Genomic DNA, 17,026 nt, shown 5'->3' with positions numbered 1-17,026 from the left:
ACACGTTTCTTCGATCTCTTTATCAATCAATCAGACAAAATAATCAGCAGCAGTGAGAGCGTTATGCTAGGATAATACACAGAGAAGGGTTCAAGGCCGACGACAATCCAAAAATTCATGAAACAGCATGGTCAACAGCTGCTCACCCTCAACCATTTAATTATAGGGAAGCTCTGGGATACACTGAACCATCCCAATGGATTGATGATCTCAAATCCGCCCCAACTCTAGCCACTTTCTAATCTAAATAAAAACTGCTGTTTTTCTACTGCACTTCTATTTTCTTTGTTACATTTGGGGCAACTTACAATTTATTACTGCACTGTAACTTCCCTGTAACTGTCATTTGTATTTTATTTAATATTATGCATTTTATTTCATTTCTAAAAATCTGAAAATGTCTTCTAAATGGAAGTAAGAGTTGTCAATCGACCTGCTGGATTTCCTCATTTCTTTTCTCTGTTTTGCTTTAAATTTGTCTTTCACTCAAATGTCATCAATGCAAACGTTTCAAAACTACAAAAATCCTCTTCCAGTCATGCCAGGTTGACATCTGCACTCACCCTAAATAACACACGGCAGAGACACATCAGATCCTGAGTATTGGTAAGTGACACACCCAGTTTAAGCAGTACATGGCAGTACAGACACCTGAGCGATCTCAGCACTACTTTGTGGTCCATAAAAAAAGGAACAAACTTCAGTCCTGTCTCACTTAAGACAGAGGCTCAGTGTCCTTTATACGTGGTACTGCATGTACCTTGAATCCATACTGCGAGTGGCTGGATTATATTCATGGGTAGGAAACATCTATACATACTCTTGTACACATACTAAAATCTGATTTCAGTATGTGTACAAGAGAAGACTTCCTCCAGATAGCTTGAAGACAACAGTAAATACCGCACAGCATCCATCCTGACAATCCAGTTTTATCACTTTACATTGTTGTATTTGAGTCTCCCTGTCTTTTGATTGTTTTGTGTTTCCTTCCTGGCGAGTCGGCACACAAAAGGTTTATTTCTGTCCATATGGAGACTTCTAGCATTGTTGTTGTTGCAATGAAATGCAAGTCTGACCTTAATGCATTATTACAAGATCCAATCTCATCAACCAAAATGCAGATGTAAACAATAATGTGTCATGGTGAATATACAGCACAGAACTGCACATACACAGTAACTGTAACAAGCAACAAACTTCAACTGTCAGGTACTTAAAGGTGGCATCAAATGTCTGGTCAAATTTGTCTTATTGTTAAGGTATTCTTTGTTCAGAAATTTGATTTAAATCAACATTCATACACCTTTACTTGAGTAAAGTTCTTGTATGGTATTGTTTTGGTATTGCTGCCACAACTTAGGCATTATATCAGCATTATTATCCAAAAATGTCACACCATTGGTGACAGGATGGCCGTACAAACCACCATCCTATCTACCTGCGGCACATTTTCATATGAGAGATTTATAAGCAACTGACACACTTTATTTTAAGACAAACTTCTGGCTGGCAAAGTTTACATTTTTTTTTTTTTAGAGAAAGATGTGGTGGCACCACAGGCACAGTAACAATTAACAACAAAGTCTCCCCAATAAGTCCCAGGAGGAAGGAGACACTACTCCCAGGCACAAAATTTGTACAAGCTGCAGAGATGGCTGCTGTTTTGGAACAGCGAGTGCGGCTGCTGTTTGGCGTGCTGAGAGGATTCCAGCGATTCCAGTCTTAACAAAAACTAAGTCAAGGCTTTATTGTGAATATCAGCAGGGAATTCAGCCCTCCCAGGCATACAAAACCCATCCCTGAGACAGCGCTACATTATGAACTAGTACCTGTATGACTTCCTCTAATGCTTCCATTCTATACTAAATACGGTGTAATTACAAGGCTGACACTGTGTGTATCCTCCATCATCATTAAATTAGGGGGTTTGTGAAGATGAGAAATTGGCTGGGTTCAGCTTGGAGCCAGCAGAATCCTCTTGGTAATTTACAGCACTCTAAATGGGAGGCCAACTCCTCTTTCATTTGTCTCTTGTTCTGGAGCTAAATACATATTTCTGACGGGGAAGGCCTCACAAGTGAGTCTAAAGTTTGCTGATAGAGACACACAGAGAGGACACTAATATGCTTTTGTGTAATGGAGGCATTGTGTAGTCCTCTCCTGATAGCCTTGTGAATAAAAATGTGATTGTGTATGGATGTCTATGGGTTTCTGGATTGTTGGCAATCTAAGAACTCAACTGCAGCTTGGTCCGCTGCCGCTCCCTGATGCTGGTAATCAGAAGAAGTAATGTTGATATCTCATTTTGGAATGAAATTCTTACTTTCATATTTATTTGCATGTTAAGATTGTCATTAAAAACTTACATATACAGTGATTCAAAAATGACACCTACACTGAAAACACGATGGCCCTGACATTTAAGACATTTGAAGACTAATTGGGTTACTTTAAAAGGAATGATAACAACTGTGTCCAGTCTTTGTAATCCATACTCTCTGACATTTAAGATTAAACATTAGCATCCAAGCATCCAATATTATTATTGTGGGTGTTAGTGCTCGTATTAAGACAGCATGAAGCATACGATCACTTGTCAGATTAGTGTCAATTTTGTGGCAAAAGATCATTCTGAAAGACACTGGAAAGATGCAACCTGATGGATTTTACAGTCAGAACTCCAGTTTCCTTCCAGCTTCTGACTGTCTTTAAATGAACCAGCTTTTCAGTTTAAACTGGCTACTGAGCACCTTCACTGGAGCAGTTTGCACACAAGTTCTGACTGAGTGGGATTTGGTCCAAGTAACCCTGGCAGGGAAGAAGATGTGTTCCATGATAAGAGTTCTCAGCAAACCTATGGGTGTGTTACAACATGGGAAACCAGAGGCGGCCATGTTTATGCGCCTGGTCCTTTGAACAGTGTTTAAGTGGCTGAGGTCAAGCGAGTGTAAATGAATTAGTAGGCCACTGTTTTCCTTTACATGTGTGCAGATCCTCCCACTAGCATGAAAAATAAAGGTTGTGCAATTCAACTTCCTTGATGGAAAAAAAAATTGCCCCATAGATTTGAAGTGTGTCTGTGCTGCCAAACAGTGACTTTGCAATGATCTTATTGTGCTTAATGGAAGGTTTGGTCTGAGGTCTGAGATATTGTCAATGTATTCCAATATGGACAGATAAAGCTGGGTGATATATCAGTATTTATCATTTTTCTATCACTATAGTTATAAAAAGAGATGTTATATCATAGATTGGAGCTGTGTAATTTTGTTCTGATTAATCATGCAAAGCAATTAATACCGCATATTCCTCCAAGAATAACTTCTGAAATACTAGAATGACAGCTTAAAATTAGAATTTGACTTTATCACCATGCAAACATCACATGCCATTTTTCCAAACATGTACTATAGCCTAAGGATATATCAACATTAAGGTCTTCTGCTCGTAATATTAATTATTTGTCCATATATTTACCATATTTTTTCATTTAATCATGCTAAGTGCTTTTTTAAATCTCCTAAAGAATATGCCTTAACGGCATGAATGTCTTTAGTGCTAACTAGAGCGTCTCTTGTACAGTTAGCATACTTTGCACAGTATTTTTTGTATCTCCTGTAGTTTGAATATTGCGTATATTATACTTTCGCTGCTTTTGTATAGTATCATTTTACATTTCTATGGGACAACTGAGTTCTTCCTCGCTGTCGCTGAGTTCACAGAAACGTGAGAAGTTCCCACATTGGCCCTACAGGCTCTGAATGAGGATGTCACGGCTACAAAGCAACAAGTTAAAACCCAGCGTCCAGCAGCCATTAAAAAAATGTAAAACACCACTGAGAGACAGAAAGTAACGCCAGAGTCTATTCATATCAGTCTACAGTTAACAACGGGCTACATTGTAAATGACTCCTCTTACCTCAAGCAGATGAAGCTCAGTGTGAAGAAGCAGCAGCTTTTGGACGCATAATAATCCTCCCAGTGGATGGACTTGCAGTGTTTGGAGCTGGGCCGAATTGTCCTTTTAAAAGGTTTGTACTGTAGAAAAGGATGAGCGGCGGTGCGGGTCTTCCACCAAAGTCTCCCCGGTCAGAAACAGGAGGACTGACTGCACTTTCTTACAGTTGTTAGTGTTTCCCAGGACAACTCAGTGGGAGGAGTCTGCAGGAGGGCCCTATTTGCATTGGGTTTCTTCTAGGACTTCACTTTCAGACTGGAAGAAGTACATTTTCACTCGCGACGTAGGCCAAAGTAATTTAAGTGATTTTTAACAAATTTTATAGGCAACTTGAGGTAAAGTATTATAACTGTGACTGTAACAGACAAGGAGAACGTCTCGCGTCCGCTTTTCAGTGGCAAGATAAAGCTGGCAAAAATATATTATCATCCTGTGTGTGTTTTTCACAATAAAAGGAGTAACTTCAAATAGGTTTTACATGCCTCATGAAGCTGATGAAGGATATTTGGTTAAATGTTATCGTCGAACTAATAAAAGGAGGGGGAATTATTATAAGAAATATGTTATCGAACCTTCTTTGTTCTGACTTCTTGACTGTTGACTAATTCTTGTGTAGTATGCCATGATAATCCTGTAACAAAATTAGAATTGAGTGGGTGGGATACACTTGGTTTCCTTTTTACTCTGTGTTGATTCTGCATTTTATTGCAGTGGGAAGTACTAAAATTGCACCAAACCAATATAAGAAATGTCGTTTTATGGCATGGATTTAGCTTATTTGTTTTTTGTTTGTTTGTTTGTTGTTGTTGTGTGTGTGTGCTCACTGTAAGGCCCTGTTTACACCTGGCATTAACATGCGTATTGGATGATCCAATCACAAGTGGACAGCTCTAAGTACAGCTGTGAATGCACCCAAGACGCATTGAGGATGCATTGAGATCTGATCGCTCAGACCACATTTGGAGGTGGCCTGGGCCTCGGCCGCATATGGCCACATTCTTTTAGCAGTGTGTACGTGAATGTGTCCTGGCCCACATTGAAGGACTGCCTACTCAACTGACATCCCCTGCGTAAGTGGAAGTATGTACAAATTCACACACCGACAACACCATATTAAAGTGCGAAACGAGAAGACGCCACAACAGGCAAAATTGATTCTTGTGGATGGAGAACAAATGAATCACGCTGCCTGATGTCCTCCAGCTGCTTTGCCTCAACTCTCAGTGATTTACAGAGTTCCCTGATGGACAGATAGCTTTACTTGTTGCTAAAGTAACCGCTAACTGCTGCTAACTGTAGCTGCCGTTACCTAGTCAGCTCAGTTAGCCGTGCAGCTAGCTGTCATATTAACGCTAGCTGACTCTGAGCTTGGAGCACCGGGGGAGTGTTGGTGTTTACACCGCTAGTACGGTAGCTTTGGACCGCTGGGAGGAGGAGGTTTAATAAAGCTAATAAAGCTTTAACCCTCCTATTTAAAGATAGAGCGCGGGACTTTTACATATAAATGAACGTCTGTTACATTCAAGCCCTTGCCAAACGAGTTCACACAATGCTGATTAAGCCTATCACTGCCAGGTAAATCTCTCTGTATTTTGCAGAGTTATTAAATCTGGTGTCAAGTTACTACTCTTGGACAGGTTGGTAAAATATTTGGAGTAGGCTATGTAGCTATTACATTTACTCAATCTAAATAATGGATTGTTGTCTTGGATCTGCAGAAATTTCTCTGTATTTTTTACTTCTGAACACGAGTCTGGGGCGAGCTCACTGTAGGCATAGTCAAATGCACGCATTGACAGTGTTTGTGTAATTAGGGGGAGACAACAGTTCTGCACTCTAACTTTAAGCTTTAAAGCTAATAAATAAATCAGTTGAGGCAGACCAGCCGGAGGACATCAGAGGGAAAACCAGAAAATATTTTTTCCATAAAATTTGATCCAGTTTCACCAAAATCAATAAATAAAGTTATGAAGTTGTGTTTTTGTACAGTAATCAGTAAGGCCCGGCCACCAGAAACACTACGCTCCAGCAGCGTCTATCATTTCTCCAACCTAATTCTTGTCTCATTTGTGGTCTGATAAACAATAATTTCATCAAATTAAGGTTAAAAACAACAACGCATTTTGTCTTTGCAACTGGAAATGATGTACGTGTTTATTTGCATATAGTGAGGAAGCTTTTATTTTGAAGGCAAAAGTCACAAAAGATCTAGCTACCAACTGCTGTACAATTGATCTTACCATGTTTCCAATAATAAATAAGGAAGACAGAAGTATGAATAAAGTATTAATGCACAATATGTTCACTTTTAACTGTAGTTTTATTGAACTATAGTCATCAATGGACAATAAACTGGACTGGGCTAAGAACACTCAACACAGGAAGGGCCAGAGCCGCCTCTATTTTCTGAGGAGGCTGAGGTCCTTCAACATCTGCCGGGCAATGCTGAGGATGTTTTATGAGTCTGTGGTGGCCAGTGCTATCCTGTTTGCTGTTGCATGCTGGGGCAGCAGGTTGAGGGTAGCGGATGCTAACAGGCTCAACAAACTGATCCGTAAAGCCAGTGACACTGTGGGGGTGGAGCTGGACTCTCTGTCGGTGGTGTCAGAGAGGAAGATGCTGGCCAAACTACATGAAATATTGTGCAATATTCTCTGTTTAATACTTCTGTGCAATATACTCTGTTTTCAGTTTAATATTCCCTATTTATTGATATTTATTTATACTTCTATTACTGTTATGCAATATCCACCCTCTCATAATCATCTTAATAAGCTACACTTAACTTGACAGTACTCATTATTGCACTATTACTTATTACTTATATTATTACATTGTATTATACTGTACATACTATCAACCTCTAAATCCACTTTGGTACTTTACACTTATTTTAGCTTTTATACTTTATATCCACTTTGTACTTAATTTATCTTACCTGTATTATAGCATATTATATTTTGATTTGCTTAGTACTTCTATTCCTGCGTGCATTGACGTGATAGTGAGCAGCTGTAACGAAAGAGTTTCCCCTCGGGGATCAATAAAGTATTTCTGATTCTGATTCGGATTCTGATCACCATGATGTGCTGACTCATTCTGGCATCACTTTAATGTTGCCAGACAGAACTGTTTCCACCAGGTCTGTACTTTCTCCATCACTTTAACTGCTAATTACTATTCTGAAAGAGCAACTATATATCACATCCTGTAGGAATGTTAGGATATAGTACTACTATATAAGGATTAAAATGTATTAACTTGTAAGGTCACTAAATTCAAAATTCTGTAGATACTGTGTCTGAATATCATATAAAATTCTATAGTGACTGCATGCCATACGGTATGATCGGCATTATCTGAATATGTAGTCTTTTCTTCCTTCCTTTCTTTTTCATGGTTAACTAACCTTTTTCAGATTAGTAATTTATTGAGTAGTGGTCCATGTTTTGTAATACTCAATAGGGAGGTTTCATGGCTGTCTCATTGTGACTGCACCTTTTACGCACTGGGAAAAAAAACTCTTGTGGTTTGAACTGCCCTCTGCTGGTTTAGAAGGCCTTCTGCAATGATATCTGAAAGCAGGGACACACATTCCGGGGATGTGGTTTGAAGTAAAGGCACCCAAACTCTCTTGAGCCATTTCCAGCCATGATAATAAACTTTTAATAATAAAGTTTATTTATACAGCACTTTTCTTAACAATGTTACAAAGTGCTTTACAAACAGAAATAAAACCAGACAAGGCAGATCAAATGAGAATGAGGCCGAAGAACATGAGCAAAGAGGAAGTAAAGACAATAAAATGAATGGTACAATAGTTTGTTCAAATGAATAGGAACTAAAACAGTAAAAACAATAAAAAAGATATATCAAACATTTCCAAAAGCTTTCACAAAGAGAAGCGATTTAAAACAAGCTAGAGACTTAGTGTGTCTGAGTTCAGGAGGCAGAGAGTTCCACAGTGTGGGGGCTCTAATAGCAAAAGCCCAATCACCCTTTGTCACAGACTAAGATCTGGCAGTAACCAGCAGGGCTCCATCCGTGGATCTCAATGGTCGAGGGGGCACATACCATGTCAATAAATCTGAGATGTATTTAGGAGCAAGGCCGTTTAAGGCCTTAAAAGTGAGCAATAAAATTTCCAAATCTAACAGAGAGCCAGTGTAGGGAGGCAAGCACAGGGGTGATGCCATCATGTCTCTGGAGCCATTAGCCACATGTTTTTGTTAAATAGTACTGAACTGATGCAAGGTGTAATGGCTCTTCTAACAAAATTCTTTTGCTCTAAAATGCTGTATGTTTGCCTCGTAAGAATCCCCAACTGGAGGTTATAGTTTATACTCCTTTTTACTTATCCCACAAAACCATAAAAACCCATAAAACGTCGGGAAAGCACACTCTGCTTTGCTGTTTTACCTCACAACAAAACAACTCATGCAGTATGTGTACTTGTCTGAAATGGTTTCCTTATATTCAGAAATTGTTCCCCACATTTGATAAGCTCTGTTTAGCATTCAAATGCCTCTAATCCTCAGCAGCCCACAAGTGTGAAATGTGTTCTACTCAACATGTGTCAACCCTCCACAGAAATAAATTGTACAATGACTAGACGCAGGTTTAGAATAACCTTACCTTTCATCAGGTTTCTATACATAAGGGTATATGTATGAGTGCAAAGCAGCGCGGCGCTGAAAAGGAGCATTCATTCCTTGGTTTTAGTTGAACCAAACAAAGCTGTGTTGTTTATACATTTCATTGTTTTCCTTCAGAAATCAACAAAATTCATTAGAGCTTGTAAATAACATGGATAACACATAAGACAAGGATGTGTTTAAAATCATTCCTTTCCAGGGCACAGATTCACCTGACTGGCATCTTTGGAGTGACATGAATTGAACACAGCTTTTATTATGTGGTTATGAAAATAAAAACATCCAGTGGTTTTCAGCTGAGCCTGGCGAGCATGTGAGCCCACACTTTGAGATGAAATCACTGTTAATAATGTCAGAATGTCCCGTGGGGTGGGAGAGAGGGAGTTGTTTATGAAACGTAGAGGGAGTCGTGATGACTGCACATCCTAAACGATTTTGATAATTTTATGAGCCAACTAGGAATCCACATTGATGGCTGGTCACCTGTAAGAGCAGACTGACCCATCAGAGTCAGACAAATATTTCTGAGTATTAGTTCCCAACTCAGAATCTAGAATTGAGTCTGTCTCACTCCGCTCTCAGCATAGCTTATCTGCCGTTATGGATCATAACTGTGACGAAAGCATTACTAATGAATCACACAACAGTTTGCTGGCTTTTCCAAATAAATGCTTGTTGCCAGAGAGAGAAAAACACAATAATGGTGTGCCTTCAGCTGCAGCAGACAGAACAGAGAGACGTACATTAAGCCTGGTGGATAGATGAGTATAAAATGAATATTAGAATTTTTTATATACTAAAATGAAATTTCTGCACATTTGAGGAACAGTGATTATTAATTGCTGATGATTTTGAACAGAATAAAAGTTGTTATGTCATTGGTTGACTAAATTACACATGTTGGAACCTAGAAATTGTACAAATATTTAATGCTAAACCTGAATTGATCTTTTGCGTTTTCCAAAGTGATATCGTGATTTTGACTGGAACTCTCCTCACACCCTATAAGAGCTAAAGCTACAAAGATGTACTATAAAGCAAACTGTATTGCTGTCTTTAAAGCTCAACTTTCTGCAAAACAAGCTGGTATCTGGCACCTCATCAAACACATGCACACAGTGTTACAAACACACCAGGTATACGGTTTCCATCAGTGTATGAGAAATTGAACCACAGAAAGGGTGTTTCGGAGCCCCAGCAGGCAGCCGGGCCTTCCTTCCATCACAAGCATCTAAGCGCGGAGCTTTGTGTTTCTCCTCCACCTGTAACCAGCCGAGGGTTAGATAAATGGCAGGTGGTATTGAAAAGAGCCCCCATTCACCGCCATGCTGAGCTGCACTTAGACACATTATTGCAGTCTGGAGGAGGAGTGGAGGGACGTGGGGGGAATGCTGAAGCAGGGCGGTCTGCAGACTGCCAGAACATGAGCGAGACGGGGGAAACAAGCATGACACAAAGAAGTACATAGCCGCCTTTGTGCCGCGATAAAAGGAGGTTTTGTAAGTTTGAGGACTTGGATGGAAGAGGATGGAAGAGATAGTGCTGAAAAAACCCCCAGCCAGAGTAAACACTTGGATAGAGAGACAAAAACACACTAACTGCAAGAGGAGGGAGGAGGGAGCGAGAGGCATATCATTTGGCTGAAGTGCCTTCAGAGTGCCGCATACGCTGTCTCAGTTCAGTGGAAAGCTTCTTACACTCAGCAGCGCTGTCCACATTTCTTCTCACTCAGTCTGGGTCGTGAGGATTTTGTTGTTTTTCTTCAGTTAAGGCTGCGCTGGGAAACATTTGCAGCCTAAAATGGCAGCAAGTGGGAAATGCTTGAAAGTGTTTGAACTTCAATAACCAAATTATGTAACATTTGTCAATAAACTGCAGGATAAGTTGCCCATACGCAACATCCTGGCCAGTCTGCAAACACTTGTGTTTTAAGTGTGCTGTTTAAATTTGGATTGTAATCTCACCTCAAGGTCCATTTAGTAGCTATTCTGGTGCTTTTGATCATATAGCATGATCTCCTTCAGATCTCTTGATTGTTTCATACCACCTTCATTTAAAACAGCACTAACTGATTTTTTTGGCCACGTGGGAGCAGCACAACAAGGTGAAAACACAAACATTTAGTAGCACCGTATAAGGGTTTTTGTGGCAAAAATGCAAATAAACAGCCAGCAGACAGAGCAACATTAGCATTCATTCAGAGTTGCCAAGTCCGCTTAGAATACGCGACTTTGGGCTTTTTCTTTTTGTGAAGTCGCTTGAAAAATATCGCGTTTTTTTGGGGGGGGGGGCTTGTTTTACAAAATACGGTTGCTTGTTAGGAAAATCTGACAAGCGACTTCATTTTTTTTACATTTATGGTCGCTATTTTCCCCAATGCGGTGATTGACACTGTCTGCTCACAGCCTCACAAATGATATCCGTGCTGCAGTGTAATTCGCCCTCTCACAAATCCCCATGTGGACCTATCCCGCCCCCTCTTCCCTCTCACTGGAGAAAAATCAATGTCATGTCAATCATGTTGTAGCCTAACCGATCGTTACTGCCTAGTTAGGAGTCAGATTCATACACTGTATGGTCAGATTTCATAGGTTTATAGTTTTATTTTTAGAGTGCACCATTCTTATGAATTTTGACATTGTTCTCAGAAATATGTAGGCTACCCTTTGTGATTAAACAATATGATAATACAGTAGTTTAGAGGTTGGTTTTGTCCCCAATTAAATGGAAACACATTACACTTTCATTTTAGAATGAAGGCATTTTCCTAGCCATTATCGGTGGTGATTTTTACATTTAATTTGTGCCAAATCATATTGACTACTCTGATTTATTCTTTTTTTATAGATAGTAAGTCCAATACTCACTTATCTCTGCTGAGGGAAATACCTCACCCTTTAGCTTCTGAATGCTTGACTGTGTTCACCATCTGGTCGCTAACTTTGTCAGTCTTTGCCATTTAATGCTGGACAGGTTTCACATGTTGCCTCATCAGATTCGTTCTGTTGAGCTGAGGGAAACTGCAAAGTCGGGTGATAATTCTCTGTGGGTTCATCACTATGAGCGACCCCTCTCACATTACAAACAGTCATTTCATCCATTGTTAATATAAAAATATTGATTAGTGCAGCTTTAAGTTGACTGAAACCATCTATTTGAGAAATGTATCAAGGCAAAAGTTAAAAATCTGTCTGTATGTAAATATTTGACTTGTATCCAACAAAACACAAGACTCCCTGACTGTTTTGCTTTAAAGTATCTGATCATTGTTACTTTGGCAAAGTTGACACATGTTCAGCACAAAAAGTTCTGACACCATGAAGATCAAAAAGATCTCTGAAAGCTTTCTCTGGGTTGAAGCCGTCTGTTTTCTTGGCAACACAGTTCATTCAACTGCCACCCACCATTTGTTTTAGCAGAGCTTTTTACATACTAACCCTACAGGTATAACAATTCTCAGAGCATTTCATACAAATTCTCGGTAACTGTCAGCTTTAAATTGACTTTGGATGTGTGATTTTCCAGCAGTTCCGGCTCATTTTTTTCATCTCAGCTTGTAAAACTGTCTCAGAGCATCAGGGTGTGGTATAATTGCACAGATAACAGTATACCAGTCATGCTGTTGTCATTCAGCTGGTTGGATTGGGTAACATCCAACACTGCCATCCCACAGCCAATGCGTGTGCTTCTGTTAAAGGATCAATCTGCTGAAATTCTATGCTTCTTTTTAATTGCTAAAAAATCCCATAAAAAACACCAAAACCAACAATGAATGGATCCTACTGCCATTGTTGTCTATAATAATTAAAAACACAGTGAGCCATACTGTTGCACTAGGTGACATGTTCCTTGATTATAATAAAAACAAACACTTAATTCTGAGGCAATCCCACATGCACCATGCTGGTGCTGCAAATACTCCCTGGAGCACCAAATGTGTATTAATCCGCTGCTGAAAATAGTGCCCAGCAAATACACAATTTACCCCTGTTTGAGTAAGATTTGTTAAAAACTACAGTGCCCGGCTGTTTTAGGAAATTACTTAGCCGTTAAAAAAAAATGAAACAACACATTTGTGATTTACGTCTTCAGTACAAACCAGCGGGCTTGTGCGCCACAGACAAGGTAGGGAAGTCGTAAAGTATCAAGAGACATCGTTGGTTTTGGTCTTTTTATGGGATTTGTTGACAGTAGAAAAAATGCAGGAGAACATTATCCTTATCCTTAAGACTGATCTCTAACCCTTTTAACTCATGACCGCTTATTAAATGCATGTAACCATGATAATAAACCACAAACTGGCTGAGTATTAGAATTTCTCTGTGCTCAAAACATTGTTTTTGGCACTAATGTGTGTATCAAGGTGAGGTATGGTGCAGCTTTAAGCTTTTATTACCCAGCTGTTTGCTGAAAACTGTGATATATTAAACAACTAAAAACAGTTATTATAATGTTGACAGTTACAATTGCTACTTAAACATAAAGTAAAAACACTTTCAGGAAGAGACAGAGAGAAAGCAATCAGTGGTCAGATCTCTATGAGATAAATCAATCATGTTTTTGTAATTACCAGCATTTATGAATAATTTCAGTCCCTGTCATGTCCACAAGATGTCAGTGCCTGCAGTGCTGCAGGTCAGTAAGTCCAGTTGATCCCATCAGCTGGGATTTACTGTCTTTGTGGAGTCCAAACACACCACAATACAAATCACTGTCACATAAAATGCGTGTGTGTATGTTCCACCAATCATCCTGAATGGTAAAATAACATTTTCAGACCTAAGAATGGTGTGTTCAATTGATTTTCAATGTAGTAAAATTATGATTGTGTCCTCACAGTCGGCCTTTTGCCTGACTTTAGGTCAAAGTTTACCAACCTGTGTCTTTGTCTAAGTCTTCATATGCATGTATGTGTTCACGCATGCAGTCCTGGATGCACGCCAGAGACCAGGTCAGGTGACTTAAGCCGAGCTGGCGTGTCCAATCAAATGAGAGAGATGTGGGGAGGTCGGACCCACGCTGCCTCCCACCCACCTCCACATCCCACCTCCATTCACCAAAGCCCAGCAGATTAACTCCCTCAGATCTCTCCTCTTTAATTAGGAGCAAACAGGAGGAGTGAAGGTACAGAGACCTCAGAAAGAAAATTCTAAAAGAGGCACAGATGGGGAAATAAACAGAGAGGGCCAGACTTATTGTTGCTGACACATAATCTCAAATTTCATCTCTGTCAATATTTTTATGTATGATGTCAGTCTAGTGGTTTTAAATATACTGTATAAAACAATGTTTACCCAGTGTGGGAGAGGAAAATAATACATTTCATATATTACCATCTCTACAATGTCATAAAGTTAATCACTTACTCTATAAAGTACCATCCTTTGCATTATCAATCACATCAGAGACGGTGACAGATTTTATCACCAAATGTTATTTTTAACTCTTTACCCTGTGCACATCAGACAGATAAACAAGAGATAGAGGGGAAATGAGCCACAAGAAAATGTCTAGGATGGTTCTAGGACTTGCCCTAGCCCTGAGATCCACCAAGATGCTCCAAAACTGCTTTTAAAAAAACACCCACCCTATAAAATGTGACTGACTCCATTAAGGCCCAGTCACAGTCTGAAGGAGAAAAAATTGAACAAAACTATGTAGCAGTAATTGTGCCAGCAGGGTTTTGCTCGCTGTCTCTCCTCTGCCTTGTTATCTTAAAGTTATTTTGTGCCCACATACAGAAGATGAGGCACTTAAAAAAAAAAGGAAAGGGAACTGAAACTTGAGTAGGCGATACACAAACCCTGAGGGGCTTATAAACAATTCAGATTTATCTGCTTTCAGTCAGATAGATCTGACTGAAAGCAAACAACACCAACATTTATCAAGTGTTCATGTTAGACAAGAAAAGAAGAGAAAGTAAATCATTTCAAGTCAGTACGACCCAAACTATCTTTTAAATTCCGTGCATTTCAATGACTGCAGAATAAGCTTTAAATCCCTGATCATCAACAAGCAGCTAATTGCAATGATGTCAGGAGCCAGAGGAAACAAACATCTATGTGACCCTGGACTCGTCATGGAGTTCACTGGAGGAAAATAATAAAGTTAAGCAGCATGCAGAGGTTTCAAGCTAGACCAGTAAGAAAAGGGACACAGGGAGTAGGTTTATCACTTTTTCCCAGAATCCTCCCCCTGGAAGCTATTCATTTCCTTGATGTTTGCATGAGACGCCTCTGCGATGCAGCCTGCTCGCCGTTGCAGGGATTGTGGCGGCTGGGCCCCTCCTCCTGAGGCAGGCCTATCAGGCACCATCAACTGTAATCCCAATGTGTTCACCAGAGGACAAAGCTCTGCAGATGAAGGGCAGAGGCATCAGGGAGAATAGCATTTTAGCAGCCAAACACTAACTTTCCCTCTCAGGGTAACTCACAACTGCGTGATCACATCAAAATGGTCTCCCAGTGACGTGATTTCACTTTTTATCATTAATGTTTACAGGATGCAGGACATGACTGTTGGGCCTAGATACTGGATTATTCAGTTTGAGAGGTCCAAAGCGTGTGATTGGTGGACAGCGTGCCTGGATGGATGGGTGAAGGGAGCCAAGGGTGGGGCTTGGAGGAGGGGTTAAATGGAGACTGGTGAAAACAGAGAGTATTGGGGCTAAATTTAGCCAATGGCTCTGCTGGGGTGGAGCTAATCCTCTTTGCACTCGAATTATCTGGCCTTCGGATTAGACAGCTTTGCCTCTATGCAAGACATCTACTCTCTATAATGATGTCCCATGGCAGGCCGTACCATGTCCCATGGTGGGGGTGGATGAGTTGGCAGACTGGCCGCAGTAATGAATGAAGAACTTATTTAATGGGTCAAAATCATTCACTATTTGCTACATAGCACCATTTTATAGTGCTGTCCATATAATGACAATTATCATATTTTACTGTATATAGTGGACTAAAATTATCCCATAATGCAACACACAGTGTAATGTAATGATCAAGCAATTGTAATAGATTGCACATGACATAATGGCATGAAATGTTGTTTCTGGACAACTGCCACACTATGTAGTCTTCTACATAGAATTCCATATATTAGAAATGTTTAATAGTGACGTTTTAAACATGTATTGATGGAAACTAATCTGCAGGGTCACAAGATGATAACCAGAATAGGAAAGCAGAAAATACATACTTGTGCTACATCAAATTATGTTTATTTTGTCAGACTTTCCTCTAATCTTATTTGTATTATACAGAAAAAAAAAACACTCTTTGGTTAAAGTGGTCACAACTGGTGGACACTTGCAACCAGTGCAGAGGGGTCACAAGTACACATCTCCTCATTTTAAGGGGTCACAAGCCAAAAAGGTTGGGAACCACTGCTGAAGAGGATGCAAAAGGCTCTTTCCATGCTGCAGTTGTATACATTCGGTTATTGCATGGTGCATCAGATGATGATGTCCACCACCAGTATCAAATGAGAGAATTATTTCAACTTTTAAGTAAAAGTAGAAATACCACAATGTAAAAAAATACACAGCTCTGCATTAAAAAAATACTTCACTAAAAGTACAAAAGAATAAGCAAGACAAGTGCCTGAGAAAATTACAGTATTTGAGTAAATATACTTAATTACATTCCACCCATGTATTGTCCACCACACAGCATACACTCTTTCACTCATTCACTTTCACATTACAGGAGGACAGTGTAAACACCTCCAGTAAAAACAAACTACATAAAGATGTTTTGGCCGAGTGAGACAGAAACGGAGGCCTCTTGAGGCCTAAGTAATACATCCATATATTAAGAGCTTTTTATATTACATAATATACTATAATTTGGGAAGACCCTGGCATCAATCCACCATATCATCCAACTGTAACTGCTGTTCTCTCTGTGGCGTCAGTCCTCTCTACTCTCACAGTCCGTATATTTTCAACCACAGGAATGATATGTGGTGTAGGAGAGCTATGATTATCCATCTCCGGCAGTGGGGGCCACTCAGACACATCCATAATCACCTCTGCACTCATCCACACCCAACAAAATGAACCACCAGGCCTTCCTTCCTGCTTCAAGGGAAGACGAATATTTTAGCCATTTTTGCCGATATGCTTATCTGGAGTGACTCGGGATGGATGAGCAGCTACAGTAGCGAGTCGATGTCTCCCTCAGGGACATGCTCACTCAAGGATGTCTCACTCAGGACGCTCAGACAAAAGGTCTCATCCCAGCTGCTGTAAAGACAGACAACCATTATCCAAATATGCCATCACACACTGGTAGTTAAAACGTGCACACACTCTTGGAGATCTCTTGACAATGATTGCAGACCACTGAAGGCCCAGATTCAAGTCTCCATGACAACAAAGATCTGCCCTGCTGAAGTGTCCTTGAGC

General features: G+C 39.9%; 1 protein-coding gene across 7 annotated transcripts in view; it reads right to left on the bottom strand.

The window, feature by feature from the left end:
* LOC122869224 (A-kinase anchor protein 13) overlaps positions 1–4,327 on the bottom strand; it is a 106,861-nt gene extending 102,534 nt beyond the window's left edge. For 3 of the 7 annotated variants that reach the window (XM_044182031.1, XM_044182370.1, XM_044182458.1), the window contains exon 1: positions 3,923–4,327. The gene's annotated coding sequence lies outside the window, so the exon portion shown is untranslated. The remainder of the gene's footprint in view (positions 1–3,922) is intronic. The other 4 variants (XM_044182283.1, XM_044182539.1, XM_044182621.1 and 1 more) reach the window with 2 other exon arrangements.
* Positions 4,328–17,026: the final 12,699 nt, after the last annotated feature.

The sequence above is a fragment of the Siniperca chuatsi genome, linkage group LG1 (assembly GCF_020085105.1).
Source record: "Siniperca chuatsi isolate FFG_IHB_CAS linkage group LG1, ASM2008510v1, whole genome shotgun sequence".
Lineage (NCBI taxonomy): Eukaryota > Metazoa > Chordata > Actinopteri > Centrarchiformes > Sinipercidae > Siniperca > Siniperca chuatsi.
This window is presented reverse-complemented; position numbering and strand designations above follow the sequence as displayed.